This window comes from Ochotona princeps, chromosome 8 (assembly GCF_030435755.1).
Source record: "Ochotona princeps isolate mOchPri1 chromosome 8, mOchPri1.hap1, whole genome shotgun sequence".
Classification (NCBI taxonomy): Eukaryota; Metazoa; Chordata; class Mammalia; order Lagomorpha; family Ochotonidae; genus Ochotona; species Ochotona princeps.
The window spans coordinates 48,875,179-48,891,731 of record NC_080839.1 but is presented as its reverse complement, the minus strand read 5'-3'; the positions used below and the strand labels follow the sequence as shown (position 1 = coordinate 48,891,731).

At 45.3% G+C, this 16,553-nt stretch overlaps 1 non-coding gene across 1 annotated transcript; it reads left to right on the top strand.

The window, feature by feature from the left end:
• The first annotated feature begins 9,963 nt into the window (after positions 1-9,963).
• LOC118760785 (U1 spliceosomal RNA) lies at positions 9,964-10,126 on the top strand. The gene has a single exon (XR_004996991.2). It is a non-coding gene; the product is annotated as a U1 spliceosomal RNA (small nuclear RNA).
• Positions 10,127-16,553: the final 6,427 nt, after the last annotated feature.

Below are 16,553 nucleotides of genomic sequence, written 5' to 3'. Positions count from 1 at the left end.
GCCTGCCGTATCACCCCACAGGCCAGCCTGGAGCCTGGCAACTCCTTCTGCACCAGACTACTGAGACTGTGTCTGGGACAGAAAACCTGACTTGGAGAACATTCGCTGTGGAACGTGGTCCTGGTCAGGGAGTCTGCTGGCTGTAGGGTGGCTCGCACACAGAGGCCTAAATCTCTGTAGGGCTAAAGCGTTTTGTTGGGTAGAGAGGATGGCCGAGGATTGACCCTCCAGCCCCTGAAAGAGAGTGCAGTGTCAGGGATGTGCAGCATCCGTCCTGCAAAATTCTTGAGAAGTGTTTGCTGGTGCAGGGTCATAGAGCAATGTCATTGGTCTTTCTTGCTTGAAGGGCGCACCTGCGCGCCACCATGGAGCCGGGAGCAAATTCATCTGTGAACAAGCTTGGGAACTTAGGTGACTCCTATGTCCAGGCTGGGAGCAAGAAGGAACCTTTTGATTCCACGAGCCTTGCAAAGTTTGGTCTGATTTTGCATGTGCTTGTGGACTTGGTGCAAGGAAGGGTGAATCTAAGGTTTCTCTGTGTTTCAATCTCTCTTTTCTCTGATTAGCAAAGCTTTCTACCTCTGAGCAAAGTTTTAGTAATGGGGTGACTGGAGGAAAAAAACAAAGGAAGGAAACCATGTGCTGAGTCTGCAAAACCGCCATCAGGCCAGTGCAGTAGGGCAATTTGGTAATATTGCTACGTGTCCTGTGCACATGTTAGGTCCCATGGTGGAAATCATAAGAAATACAAGATTCTCATGGCATAGAAATTCCCACAAAACCATGTGCAGGCAGATAGGTCTGATGAAGCAAATGCTGTTATCTTCTAACAGGAGGAAATAGGTTCTGAACATGTTCTTGTAACAAGCCGTTCCACATGGGAGAGAACAAGTGAAAACACGCTCCTCGGAGCAACACAGAATGCGTTTTCCAAGCTGTCGTGGTGAGGAGCATTTGAACATCCTGTTCTGATCCTGCTTTTTTTTCCTCTCTCTTTTTTATGACAAGTGTTCAAGGTGGTTCCAACAAATGGAATCCCATTTTCTCTTTTTCTGCACCATTAAAAACATTTTTCAGAAACCTCTTTTCAAAGATCTGAAAAGTCACCTTGCCAATCCTGCGCGCACCTTGGTAGCCTTGTATGGACCATACATTGTCAGCTGGTGCCAGGGATAAGCCGTTCAGCCCCTTGGAAGGAAACTGAAGCTGAGAAGCAGGCATTTTTCAGGATGATTGCTCTGAACTGTCTGCGTGTGTCCCTAATTTGCAAAATGTAAGCATTTCAACTGTTCTATAACAGTCCACATTGTAGCCTCTAATGGCAGACTATTTCTGGGGTTATTTATTCATAGCAATTTTAATTATATCGGTTAGTGGCAAAAAAAAAGTGTGACTTCTAAGAAACACTAGCATATTGCATAATGAACCAACCAAAAATTTGCTTCCCTTTATTTTCTCCCCTCGCCCAAAACTTAAATGAAACTAGTTCAGCTTCTATGCTTTTATTATTTAACCTAGTAAAAACATAGCTGACTTCTTTAAGTTGTTTCGGAATAATGCAAAAACATCTGGAGGTAAAGTGAAAAATCAGTCTGTCACCCAGCTTCCAGATGTTTGGTTCTACATAGACAAAACATCAGAATGAATGACTGAAATCTCCCCCCTCTCCCAACACACACACACACCACCACTACATCCCCTCACAATCCAGATGGTTTAGTGCCTGGTGCTTCCACAAGGAATCATATTCTTTCTCTAAACATCACATCCTACCGTATCCCACAGAAGGCATGATTTACACTCTTCCAACTACAAAATGCTAGATCCTTTCAAGTGCAGCAATCAGTAAATGAAACTCCGAAGGAAAAGCTTTGGGAAGTGTCATCCAAGTCCCAGTGTTAGTGTGTACTTAGGAGGGAGTGGTGATGCTGCAGCAGAAACGGGAGAGTGAGAGGCAGTGGGAGCTTGGCTTAATGAAAGAACAGCTTGGCTGAAAGAACACAGCTTCCCCAACATCCATCTGTGGCATCCCATAACCTTAAATAGATGAAGCGTAGCATTTCGCAGGTGTTCAGGCAAGGCCATATCTTGCCTGAGACACAACTGGACTGTGAAATGTCATTTTGTCTGTGGAAGCCCCCTTTCCCTACTGTTCTCCTTGGGGCACTATACAATCAGACAGACACATGTAATATAATGTGGAAACATGACGAGGACTCAGCATAACACAGGTGGGGAATCCAGCGCTGGGAGAGAAAACAAGGAAAATAAGAAGTACAGAGGCCATGAAGAGATTTCATATGAAACAGGCACATTTTATCATTTCAAAATGGAAGGATGAGGACACAGAGCAACAATTTTCTTTTCTTTCTCCCCAAATCATGAGATTTAAAGGTTTTGAGCAGAGCCAGAAATTCTCTAAAAATTTTTGCCTTAATTGTATTGGGAAAGGGAGAGATTCCAGAAGAATCGCCAGATAAAATCATACCCAGACTGAATTCCATTCCACTTATTATGCTCACACTCACTAGCTTATAGAAGAGTGTTTAGATAATGAATACAATGAATGTTAAAGCATCATAAAACCTGACCACTTAACAATTGCTGCAAGAAAAGCATACGTTCTTACAACCCAGAATCTGATCCTTGGATGAGACAGTCTTGGATGGTGTACTGGCCCATTGTCAATTCTGAAAAAAAATGGTTTATGGGAATCCTAGTAGAAGTTCAGAGCTCTGCACATTGAGTAGTTACAAGACCCAAAAGTCAAATGGGAATCTTTAACAGCAAATAAAACAGCATCGGTTATTTTTCTGGATTGCTAAAATTAGATGTTTTGTGACTTTGTGATTCATTTATTATAATAATAAAATGACAGAGCTGGAAAGGACTTCCAGCACATCCAGGCTCTTTGTGCTCCCTCATAGGTGAATAAGTAGGACCATGAGCAGGAAAGGACTTACCCAAGGCCACAGGTTAGAGGAAGGGTCAGATGGGAAGCCCTGAGTCCAGTGGTGACTCATAGAATCCAGTTGTCTTTCCAGGGCTGCTTGCATTTGGATTATCCCACAATGCTGCTCTGAGTTGCAGACTACCCAGGAGTGTCCAAGAAACTGACACCCATCACTAGGACTTGGAAACAACTCAACACTATTCATTTGTGTCATGCATCTAAGAACTGTAAAACAAAGCCAGCGTGAAGACTGAGTTTTCCCATTTGTCTCTAGAATAAGGCAGACTATTGCAAAACCAGAGCTAATAAAACTCTGTCAACTTCAACAGTTTGGCTAGAGGTCCCAAACACCACAAATGACAGCTCAGCTTTTTATGGAGAACTTACAGTACTAGGGAAGAATGTCAGGTGCAGGATCTGCTCCAATTTTGTTTTTTCCTTGAAAACTAACACATTGAAAACAAGCACTTCTAATGGGGTGTACGGAGGAAGAGAAGGTAGGGGTACCTCTGTCAGCACAGAGGACATAGGTGTCAGAGATCCTGTACCCAACTCAGAACTATTTTAACTCACTACTCCAGTAGCTTAGGGTGCAGGGGGAAGGCAGCAGGTGAAGCCTGAGAGTGGGCATGTCACACAGAAATTCCCTATTTAAGGACAGTTAGATGAGAGAGAGAAATACATTCCAGTCTTAAGGACCCATGGATCTCACATGCTTCTTCATGGCATGAGCCAAAGAAATAGACTCATATGACAGGGTACCAAGCCTCTTCCACTGAGTATTTTATTCAGCTCAAAAGAGAACACAGAAGTACCATTTCTAGGAACAGAAGACAATCCTCTTTATGATCATCTTGAACCAGGGGACACAGAGACAGTTAGCAATTAGGCGATAAGGGCTGGGGGAAGTGAATGGAATCTAGACTTAGTGTGTGGAGTGGTGAGAGAAGCCCTGTGTTGTTGCACCTGGAAAGGAGGAGATCCTGGTAAGGCCTTACCTTCAAGTGATTTCAAGGGTGATGCTGTCCAGGAAGCAGTATCTAGCCAGAATCTGGGGGAGGGGAATGCTGGGAGAAGAGGTCTGACAACCTATGTTCTTCTTTTGAAATTCTTAGGGGAGTAGAAGTTGAGCCAAATAAAACCAGCATGCTTACTTACCTCTTTAATTTACTCTCCCAAACACATCATCATTTGGACTATTCCCCTGAAGTCAAGCATGAAATCTATTTAACTGGATAGCTACCCATTTCCTCTGACCTGCGAAAGAGATGCCCTACTTTTTCAGCATCCAGGGAATGGCAGAATCTAGAGAAAACTGGAGCCATGTGCCAGGGCCCACTGAGAGGTTCCTGGCCACGCTCCTGTGCCAGGGGAACATTTTAATAAAGATGGAGCAGACGCTTAGTGCCACTGGCTCTGGTTCATCACACAGGGCTGATGAGAACCTCTCAGTTGATTTTTTTTTCAGCCTTTCTCATGCTTGGGACCCTTTAACAGTTTGGTAAAGCCTCTTAGACTGCTTCTCAGAATAATGTTTTTGATTACATTGAAATAAAGCTATCAAGATATTATTAAGAAGCAAGTTTGTGAGGAGTACCTGTATGGCTTCTTTATTAGTACAAAGGGAAGTATAACTTCTGTAATATTGATGTAATGATAAGTAAGAATGAACCTTCAAAATATCACGTCAAGAAAGAATCTGTGACTTTCATTGGTAATAAAGTTCCTGGTGTTGCTCATGCAACTTCAGTCTGTTGTTTACCTTCACAACTAAACACTCATTTTTCAAATAGAGGTTTGTAGAGATGAAGATGTCAAATTTCCACATTCAAGTTTGGCTTTTAGTTGGTTTTATTTTCAAATCATTTCACTTTCTGAGGGGCAAGAGGGGGCAAAAGGGAGAAGCGAGGCAGTTCTAGCAGTTCTTTAGAGGTGGGAAATGAGATAGAGGGTCATCCCCTTTCAATTTGATTATGCTCAGCCCCAACCTGGAGTGTAAGTGTTGAGCCAGTGATACAAGATCTCACTGCCAAGGTGAAAGGTAACTTTATACTGTAATCCTGTAGAGCTGAGATGTTGAGATGCATTCCCTTGCCAAGAGGATGCTGAGGGACGTGTCTAGATCACCTGTCAAAGTAGGGGAGAGGTAACCAGAGCCTGGAAGGACTCGATAAGGAGGAGAGAATCCTCTGCCTGCTAATCCAGCTCTGGGCAGGGCTCAGACAGGATCCTGAAATGGAGGGGGAGTTAGGAAAGAAGTACTGCCTGTGGATGGCAGGCAGGGAGACCCCCAGGGAGGGTGACGTAGTTCCATGCACCAAGACTGTCTACATCACAGAGGAGTAAGACCAAGCACAAGACAGACAAGAGAATTTGGCTTATCCAAGCTTGCGTTTCAGGGAATCTACAGTGAGCAAATAAAGCAGGTCCCAGAGAAGAAGGGAACTATAGGCAGTGGTGAGAAGGTTGAAACAGAACAAAGAGGGGCCCCATGCAGGAAGCTGTTCCTCAGGAGCAGGCAAAGAACTGATCTCTAATGGGAACGTCACCGAAATAAGAAGCTTCCAGCCATCCAAAAATACCATTAAGAAAGTAAGATAGCAAACCACAGAGTAGGAGAAAATCATTCAAGACACATATATCTGATAGAGTGCCGGAGTCCAGCTCCAGTACAGGTTTGGAACTTGCAAAGGGTGCGTGGAAGAGGCGCAGAAAGAATAAAGAAAGAGACGGATCACTAGGATTCCTTGTTCATAATGGACAATGCGAGGAAGCTGTCCGCTTTATTTATACAAAACAGTCAAACTCTGGCTCAGACATTTTACGTCATGGTCAAGTGGGTGTTTCTAAGGATAATTCTACCATTTGTTTTACCTTAAAACAATAGAAGTTCCTGCTACAATTCTTATTCTACAACTTAATCTTGTATCACGAAGAAAAGGAGAACCTAAAGATCAAGGAAAGAATGAAACCCTAAATACAGGTTCTTTGATTAGCATAAGGTCAATGGGGACAGCCAAGACAGTAGGAATAATAGAAGGCCCTTTTGTAAGACATTATTATTGACATTAACCTCCAAGCTCACATTGTGTAAAAAGCCAGCCTCACAGTAGCAAACGATGCCTGGATGGATTAGAATTCTTCCACAGGGTGGTCCGGTATCCATGCAAAGGAAGGTGGAGCTGCAATCAGGTGGTTGTAGAGGCATCCGCCCCGGCCCTGTCGTACAGCCGGAAGTTCCTTGCAGCCCTGCCTACAATGGAACAATACTCTTCACACCATCCTGTCCCCCACATCCACTGCATGGACCCCAACAGCAGAGGATTAAGATCCAGATTACATGAAGAGCCCTTTTAGAGCAAAAAGAAAAGTTCAAGCAACCCCAAACTTATAAAAACACAAAAGATTCAACAGGAACACCACGAAGGGCCTGAGCCATAAGCAAATGAAGAGATGCTCAATGAGTCATCAGCACAATGCAAATTAAAGCTTCACTGAGGGTGGGCATTTGGCAGTGTTTAGATGGTGTTTCCACTCTGCTTCTGAGTTAGCTTCCTACTAACAGGCACCCTGGGAGGCAGTAGTTGATAGTTCAAGGTCATGGGTTTCTGCCACCCCTATGGGAGACCAAGACGGAATTATAGACTGCTGGCTTTAACCTGGTCCTCCAGGTGTTGCAAGCATTTGAGGGAATAAACCAACAGATAGAGATCTCTCGCTCTCTCCTCACCTCCTCCATTGTTTCTGCTTTTTGAATAGTAATAACAACATCAATACCTTACTGAGATACACACATGGTAGAAGCAATGGAAAATAAAAACAAACAATATCACATGTTGGAGAGGATGCAGGACAATCAAAATGAGCACGCTATGAGTGATACAGTATAGCACAGCCACTTTGAAAAGCTTTCAGTATAGGGGCCAGCACGGTAGCCTAGTGGCTAAAGTCCTTGCCTTGCATGCACCAGGATTCCTACGGGCACCAGTTTGTATCCTGGTATTCCCACTTTCCATCCAGCTCCCTGCTTGTGGCCTTGGAAAGCAGTTGAGCATGGCCCAAAAGCCTTGGGACCCTGTACCTGCATGGGAGATCCAGAAGAGGCTCCTGGCTCCTGGCTTGGATCAGCTCAGTTCCGGTGGTTGTGGCCATTTGGGGAGTCAATAATTGGACAGAAGATCTTCCTCTCTGTCTCTCTTCCTCTCTGTATATCTGCCAGTAAAAATAGTTTTTTTTATTTTAAAAAAGCTTTCAGTATCTACTAGAAACACAAATTCATAACTGCAAGACCCAACAGTTGGAGAGGTCCAAGGTTGCAACCTTATTCATTATGTCACCAGCCTACAAACAACCCTAATTGTAACATATGTATATCAAGCTCACAAAGCTCATAGAAAAAAAATGAAATTACAGGTTTTGAGATTCATGTCTATGAAGAGTCTTCAGGATGTTCATGAAACTTGCATATTATGAAAAAGAAAACCATGCAAGGGATTTCATTTTTCTTTTTGCACCAAAATAAATTTTTAATTTTAATTCCATGAATTTTTAATTCCATGAATGTTTAAAAAATAGACCCTTGTATATGGAGTATCATATAGCAATGGAAATAGTAAACTACAATTACACACAATGTAGATAAATCTTATAATGTAGAGTGAAAGGAGCCAGAAACAAAACAGTCTATACTGTGTGATTCCACTTATGTGAAGAATGTGAACAGGCAAAGCAAATATCCATGGAGTTAGAGGTCAGGATAGAATTTACTTTTGCTGGGAGTCGGGAGGGGCATGTTTGTATTGATTGGGAGGGGCACAAGGGCACCTTCTGTGGTGCTGAATTATAAATATTATTGATTTTCTGAAAAGTGATTTGGAAATGTGGTCAAGTAAGAGCAGCCTGCCATCCTATAGATCTACTCCTCCTAGCTATGGTTTTATGTTACAACAAGATTTGGTTTGGCTCACATGAGCACAAAGGCAAGCTGCATGCCAGAAGATTTCTACAATAGATTTATCCAACAAAAGACTTTGTCTAGTGAAACATATGCAAAAGACTTGAAATGCACATCACAAAAAAGAGTGTAAACAAATAGCAAATATACAGAAAGCTGCTTAACATCATCACTTCTAAGAGAAATGCAAACAAAAGCCAGGACGCCTGTACTACTACACACCCACCAATACGGCTGGAATGTAAAGGGTGACTGTCAGAAAGGTGGACGAGTGTTCTGGGCACTGGAACTCCCCTGCACTCTGGATGGCAACACATACATAGCATAGCTGTATTTGCCAGGCGAGGCTCTGTCTAGACTAGGAACCAAGTTAAACAGGGTGGGTTGTGGGGTGGGAACGCAGCACAGCAATTAGGACGCTGCCTGCAATGCCAGTGTTCCCTATTGAAGTACCTGGGTTCAAGTCCCTGTTCTGTTTCTAGTTCCTGCTTCCTGCCAATGAGCACCCTGGAAGGAAGCAGGTGAATTCCTTGAATCACTGTCATCCGTGGTAGAAACCTGATCAGATTCCTGGTTCCTAGCTTCAACCTGACTCACTCCTGATTGTTGTGGACATTTGGGGAGTAGACCTGTGAATAGAAGATCTCCGTGTCTCTCTCTCTCAGTCTCGGTGTCTCTTCCAAATAAATAAAAATAAAATAAATTTTTAAAAGTAAAACATAGGAACAGGGAGAAGGAGCAGCAATCTTGTATCATGAACTATTCCAAGCTTAGAAGACTCATTCCAAGTAGTTGGGTTTTTCTTTAGGTTTCTGGCAATGTCCCTGTGCAAGACCCCAGCATTATCTCACTTTAGTTGCAGGGGAAAGGGAAGAGATCTGTTGTTATCTAATGTATACCATAGTGACCATAATTAATAATAATATACATTGCACTTCAAAAAGCTGATAGCAAATGGAATTAAAAACTTGAATTTATTAGGTTGCAGGAATGTTTGAAATACATGTATAAGGGAAGTCTTCAAAAAGTTCATGGAAAATGTATATAATTTATGCAAAACTGTGTACAATTTCAAATTTTTCTGCACCGAAATAAGTATCTTAATTCCATTTTTCATGAGCTTTTTGAAATGCCTGTGTACCGAATATTAGAAAATGATTAAGCAAGTAGAATTTGTAGTCTTAGCACGAAAAGCAAGGTGATATAAATGTTAAATAGTAGTTTTCCAAGGTACACATTTATCAAAACATGCTGTATAATTATGTATAATTATATCCAGTGCTTACTTGTCAATTAAGAAATATTTTATGGTTGAGGCAGAAAGGGAGTTGGCTTAGTGTAGTTTGGAATATTAGGGAAAGGAAGAGAGCAGGTCCATGGTGGAAGTGGCCAGGCCAAGCCAGGAAACCTGGAGAGTCCTGGGGTGAGTCAGGAGGGTTGAAGGGTTGTCTCAGTGGTTCCCAGGTGATCAGACAGAGTGCCACTCACCTCTTGCCGCCACTCCCCTTTCACAGAGTTCAGCTGCCTGCAGTGGCATGCAGCATGCATCCATGCTGAGCAGGTGTTTCCGCAGCTCTCCCTTCTGTGTAGGAGCTGGTGCTGCAGGAACTGATGTGGGGGCCCAGAGTGTGAAGATTCCAGCTCTGGAAGGGAGAATGAGGGTGATGGAAGAGGGCATCTGGGACCCAGCCCTGCAGCTCTCCTCCCTGAGCCCACCTGTCAGCATGGCCTCTGACCATATATCCATGCTTCCCATGAAATTTAGTGCTGGCCCAAATGGGCTCAGGGTGACTCATGATAGCTCACTGCCATGGATGACTGGGGATTTGACATCTGTTCTGTGATCCCTAAGTAAAACTTCTGCCCCTCTCTAACACTGAGGATGGGAGTTCCAAGTGCCAGCCTTTGTGTGTCATTGCCAGATTATTATTATTTTTTTCTGGTTCAGGAGACCAAGCCAATGAAACTACAGTTCTAGATTTTCCAAGTCCTGTGTTGAACTTCCAAACTTTCATCATTTCATGGCTGCTGCCTGCTTGAACAAAAGTATAAGATGTTAGCCCTCTTCAGGGGAGATACCATGATCACGAAGATGGTTTTCCCAGGGCGAGGCTCACCCATTGCACTCCGGGTGTGCTGACCCCTGCGATTTCCCCAAATGTGGGAAACTCGACTGCATAATTTGTGGTAGTGGGGGACTGCGTTCGCACTCTCCCCTGAAAAAATACAATATAAAAATAAGAAAAAAAAATATAAAAAAAAGATGTTAGCCCTCTTGCAAAAAAATTTTTCTGTAGAAAGATACTAATAAATTGAGATCCTATATGTGTGTCCTGGTGTGCTTGTTCGGCTTTGAGGTTTGATAGACTGCCTTTTCAAGCTCACCTTCACTGCCGTCATCTTCTACAGATATGGAGGTACCAACTGTGTGTAGGAGGCTGTGGTGGTCAGAGGGGGATGTGTGCACACTCGTGAAAAGCATCCATAGAATGACTGAGGTCTTGTCACCATATTCTAAGACACCATTCATTCATTCAGAGATTGCTTACTGGAGCCCTACCATGTGCCTGGCATGCTGTAGCTGCTGGTAACCCAGTAGAGTGTAGCAGAACAGAAACAGTCTGTGGCCCCTGAAGAGCTCATCATCCAGAGAGGAAGGAAGATGCATTTTCCAAAGCCCACTTGCATTCTGCACATGTCCCCTTGCCCTAAAGTAAGACAATTGATGATCTCAGGTTTGATTGAGATCCACTGTGGGACAGACATGAGCTCCCTGTACTGTGACATGGAAACAGAGGGGCAGGGAAAGAAGCAGGCAGACTGAGGAGGCTGTGCATGGTGGGTCCATCATCACCTGAAAGAGCTTTGCGCTGTTTGGTAGAGGGCAATTGTGGTATCCTCCAAACCAAGAAACATGATCCTGGGAGAAGACCTGGTTATGAGAGTTCTGTGCTCCCCCTACTCCCACAGCAGGACTGAGAATCCCCACTTGACTTCAGAAGGCAGGTAGAATCTTCAGGATGATCAAAGGCAAGAAGAACATTCTTCCAGGTGTCTCCCACCTTGATTGTCTAACTGAGTCTCCACAGTCAGAGAGGAAGTCGGGACAGGAGTTGAGTTGATGTGGCTCTTCCCCTATGAAGGGAAGAGAGATGATACATTTATAGCCCCTGTCAAGTTGACAAACACCTTCATAGACATAACTGCATGATTGACATAGCCAAGGCAGCCCATCTCAAATATGAGAGAACTGAGGCATAGTTGTACAGGTTTGATAATTTGCCCCATACCAGCCCATGCGTTAAGTGGCAGAGGGAAACTGGAACCCGTTTCCTCTGTTAGCCCTGTGTTCTTCCTGAAGGCATAAATTTCCAGAGCTGAAAGCACGATGAGCTCCCCCACCAAGGAGCCCCGAACCTCCCAAGGTGAAGGTCTGCTTCTGAACTTGGCAAATAACAAGATTCTGCCGGGAAGGAATTTTGCATTTGCGGGGATGCTTCCCAGGAGAACAGTCTTGGTGTGCTGAAGAGAAAACAGATGTCAGGGACAGGTTCCCAGCCTCCCACACAGTCTGCACAGTTCTTTTCCATGGACAGAACGAGACTGGGACAGGGCCATTTACATGGACAAGAGCTGTCTGCACTGGGGTATTCTGGCTCAGCGGGCCCTCTAAAGAGGGCCAGGCAGCAAGCATGTCATGCTTTCCGGCTGCATGTAGTCTCTACTAATAATTTTTTTTTAGATTTATTCATTTTATTACAGCCAGATATACACAGAGGAGGAGAAACAGAGAGGAAGATCTTCCGTCCGATGATTCACTCCCCAAGTGAGCCGCAACGGGCCGATGCGCGCCGATCCGAAGCCGGGAACCTGGAACCTCTTCCGGGTCTCCCACACGGGTGCAGTGCCCCAGTGCATTGGGCCGTCCTCAACTGCTTTCCCAGGCCACAAGCAGGGAGCTGGATGGGAAGTGGAGCTGCCGGTATTAGAACCGACGCCCATATGGGATCCCGGGGCTTTCAAGGCGAGGACTTTAGCCGCTAGGCCACGCTGCCGGGCCCTCTACTAATAATTCTTTAACTGTGCCAACATGGGACAAGAATGGCCACAGGCAACATGTAAGCAAATGGACATTTCTGCCTCCAGTCAACTTGACACACACGGAAATGTGCATATGTCACAAAAAGCTCTTCCACTGCTTTTTAGCCTTTGAAGAATGTAAATGTCATGCCTAGCTTGTGGCTTATACAGAGCAGGTGTTGGGCCAGGTTGGGGCCCTGGGCAGTAGAGTGCTTTATCCCTATTCTAAAAAATCAAGAGGACCACAGCCCCAAATACTGCCCCCACAGAGACCTGGAATTCCACCATTTGTGCTTATTCCTTTGGGTTGAAAAATCCTTTTCCAGATTTCTTTGTAAGACAGAGATGTCTTAGGAGAAGAAGCATTCAATTCCTAACAATGTTTTTTTTTTTTTTAAAAAAAACATCATTTATGTGGGGCCCAACAAGATATCCTACTGGCTAATTCCTCAGCTTGTATGTGCCAGGATCCCATATAGGCACTGGTTCATGTCCCGACTGCTCCACTTCCCATACAGCTCCCTGCATGTGACCTGGGAAAGCAGTCAAGGATGGCCCAAAGCCTTGGGAACCTCCACCCATGTGGGAGACCTGAAAGAATCTCATGATTCCTGGCTTCAGATCAGCTTAGATTTCACCACTGAAGCCACTTGGGGAGTGGACCAGCAGATAGAAGCTCTTTCTCTTTGTCTCTCCTTCTCTTTGTGTATCTGCCTTTTCAATAAACATAAATTTTTTTTAAAAAATCACTTATGGGAGTTACAAAATAAACGAACATGGCTTTTTGTCTGTTTCATTCACTGTTGAGTTAATCATAATGTGCCTAGGACCATAAACATGGTTATACACATACTCACCAAATACTGAAGGAGTTGGTGAATGCACTTTCTCCTAGAACTTGAAAGGTAGGAGCTACCAGAAGCCTGGTACCTAGAGTAGCAGTGCTTAGGCCCAATAGACTCACTGGGGATCCAGGCCATTGAAGTGGCGCAGTACATTACAGGGAGAATGTTAGCAGTTGGCTACGTTTGGCAAGTCCCTGAGACATGGAAGTTCAAAGGGTTTTTGGAGAGGTGGGGCAAATCCCAACAGGTATGTGAAATCTGCCTTCCATGCAGGGATATGCCATGGGAACAAAGACTGGAGAAGGGAACAGGTCAAAGACATACCCCAGGGCCTGGAACTGGTCACCCTCTTTCCTGGATTGGATGCATGGTAAAATGCTGTGCAGCTGGATGAATGTTGCAGGTGGCATTGCATTAGAAAAAACTAGCCAGGGCCCTTTACTGCAAATGTCAGCAAAAGCATCAACCAGGACGCTCCCTGGGTGGAAAAATTCGTGGAAATAAACTGGCTTAGTATGGGTGTTTCTCCTGGATTTCTCCTGCTGGGTAGAACAAGATAAACAGCCCACCATGCCCTTGCCACCTACTTATCTGATCCTCATCTTGCTTATGGACATTGAGATCTGACTTGCTGATTCCTACACTTGAACCAAACCAAATCAGGACTGTGTTGCTGTGAGACTCAGGGAAGTCTCACATCCAGGGCCCTGCGAGTTCTTCCAGATGTCAGCACAAAGAGTAAAGGTCCCACAACTGGCTCCAGAGCCTAGGATGGGAAGGAATTCCTAGGACAAATTGAGCACTTGATTTGATCTGGGGTCTGGACCTGCAACACAGAAGGTCAAAGTTTGGAGCCAGCACGAGGATGATACAACTTTAGAGAAGGCTTACGAGGGAGTTATGGACACATGCAGGTCTCTAGTTGGTCTCTTCTTAATACACCCACAGTAGTACAGGGTAGTGGCTAAGAGTCCATGAACTAGATTTATAATCATATCCTAGACTTAATCTTACTAGCTTTTCAAAAACAAAGTTCTTCCCTCCTTCCCTCCCTTCCCTTCTTTTCCCTTCTCTTCCCTTCCCTTTCCTCTGCTTCCTTTCTTCCCTCTTTTTCTTCCTTCCCCTTCCTCCCTCCCTTCATTCCTTTGGCAGAGTGAGAAAGGCAGAGACAAGTGGAGCACCTAGGACTCAAACCAGCGCTTATATGGGATGCTGGCATTGCAAATGGCAGTTTAACCAATGTCACCACAGTGCCAGCCTCTTTGCTTCCTTTTTGTTACTATACCTCTCTGGCTGTTTCATCAGCTCTAACAAGGGAGCAACATATCCCTCACTGGCTTGTGGTGAGGTTTGGCTGAAATGAAATGTGTAGTGCAACCAATGTGGTGCCTGATGTGTAGAAAACACGAGATAAACAGCGTTTGCTGTGGTTGTTTTTAACTGCAGTTTAGTAAAGCTATTTCCATTGGCCCTTCCTTAGAAGGGTTTGCACTGCCCATGGCCGGGGAGTCCAGCTATGACACCTGACATCAGCACATCTGAAGCCCAGGAGATAGGAAAGCAACAAGGCTCTCAGCGGGGTTAGCTCAAAGCACCACTCCACTGCCAAGAAATTCCTGGGACATCTCACCCTTCATTTGTGCATTCTTGCCAATTTTGCGTTTCATGCCATAAGAAGTTTTTATATATATGCAGTCTTAGGAAATCCATTCTCTCAGAATCTTTGCATAGCTCCAAGTCTCCAAAAAGATGAGAGTTGAATCTAAACACAAACTCCTGTTGGGGGAATCTCCGACTGTTCCGACTCACAGCAGGGTCCAGCTCCTCAGCATCCAGGAGGGAGGCTTTGGGTTGGACCATCAGGGTGACCTCCTGCACGTGGTGCTAACACCACAGCATGTGCAAATGCAGAAAAGGAAGAAATTATCTGAGCCAAGGTCTGGAGGTGGGGAACACAGACAAAACCCAAACAACTATGGGGAAACTTTGTTTCAGGAACTGAGAATCCTTCTCACCTCAGTCAAGTATCTTTGTGTCTCTTTCCGTTAAGACCTGATCCTCCAAGAGACTGGTTGCTGTCCCAAAGCCATCCGTCACCTTCAGCAGCTCCATGATCTCTCCTCATCCCTCCCTGCTGGCTCCCCACACAGTTTCCATCTGGACAGGAGCCCCTGCGAAAACTTGGCTGGCGCCGGGCCTCGCTCACACAACTCCCTCAGGACCCACGGTTATTAGGAAATTCTCCTCAGCAGTGCTTGGGCCCCAAAGCATCCAGCCCTGGCTGCCCCTCTCTGCGGGCATTCTTCAGGTCCTGCCCTCCCCACTCCAGGCCAGGCACCTTCTCCTTTTGAGAGTCACCTTCCCCTTCTGCTTCCTTTCTCAGTGAAACTTTCTTCCTGAAAGTCTCAACAACAAAGATTGCTGGCCAGGCGAGAATGAACTGTGACGCTCGATTAGTAGATAAAATGCTACGGAAAACGTGAGCGATCTCCACATGCTAGGCTAACGGCTCCTTCACCACACTGTTCCCACTTTTCTAATGTCAGCTATCTTCCTCCATCCAGAATCAAAGCAAAGCACACTCTGCTACAGGCCTGAATAGAGCCTTCTGCCCTCCGGTGCATGGACCACTGGCAGAGAAGGATGCCTTGTGAATCCACTGTATTCTCTGAGGTACCCTGGATACGTGTTCTGCACCGTGAAATGACACCTGTGCCTCTGGGGTGTGGGGCATGGCTGCAATGAGGGCTCCAGGCAGGTGGAAACTTGTTTCTGGGTGTTCCAAGGCAAGTGACTGAGTTGTTGTTGTGGACTCTGCCCCCTCTTCCACCTGCCCCCCAACAATGTCCAGCACATGGCAGGTGCCAATTATACTTGATGAAAGATTTGCTGGTCTCCAGCCAACAAGTTCTGCTGTCTAACCACCAGCATGATGGAACATCAGAACAGGAGCAATGACTCTTTAATTGGCAAAGACAGAGTTAGGGGTGGGATGGGGACAGCATATAATGGCAAGACAAACGAGGCAGTAGGACTCAGCACAGAAAAGAGGCTTTAAAGCTGACAGCAGAGTCTAGCTCCTCATCCATGAAACAGGGATGAAGTTACCTAAACAACAGGTGTGCTGTGAGGCAACTTAGCAATGGTCAACAATCAACACAATGCCCCACTCACAACCACTTCCTTCTGCCTTCTTTCGAATGGTCACAACATTCAAGATAGGTAAAAAGCACAAAGGGCTCTTTAGGAAGCTTAGGGGAGGGACAACATGTTTGATTCAGGGAATGGGGAGTCAAATTATGAAATACATTCTTCCTCGCTGTGGCCCTGGTGCAGAATACAAAGTGCTCCCAGCAGCAACTGGATCCACTATGATGGCTATCCCCTTTCCAAGCTGTGGAGGAGGCACTCCAGAGTGAGCCTGGGTGTGTCACAGCCGTGGAGTTGGGGATGGACACACCCCAGGGCTGCTGACACCAGGGAGGGCTGTTGACCTTCTTTCTCTCCCTCTAACTGGCTGACAGCCCCATGCAAGAGCATCAGGTTAGCAGGAGGTCAAGAATGGCTTCACATGTCTCCTTCTTGCTCTGGGGAGAGACTTAAAGCTGCTGGAGAGGGAAGAACAGATCCCTTGGAATTTCCATAAGGCTGGACTGATGGCATCCATGGTGTGACCTACTCTGTTCTGGCACAGCTAAGATGTTTCCTCTGACAGTGTGAC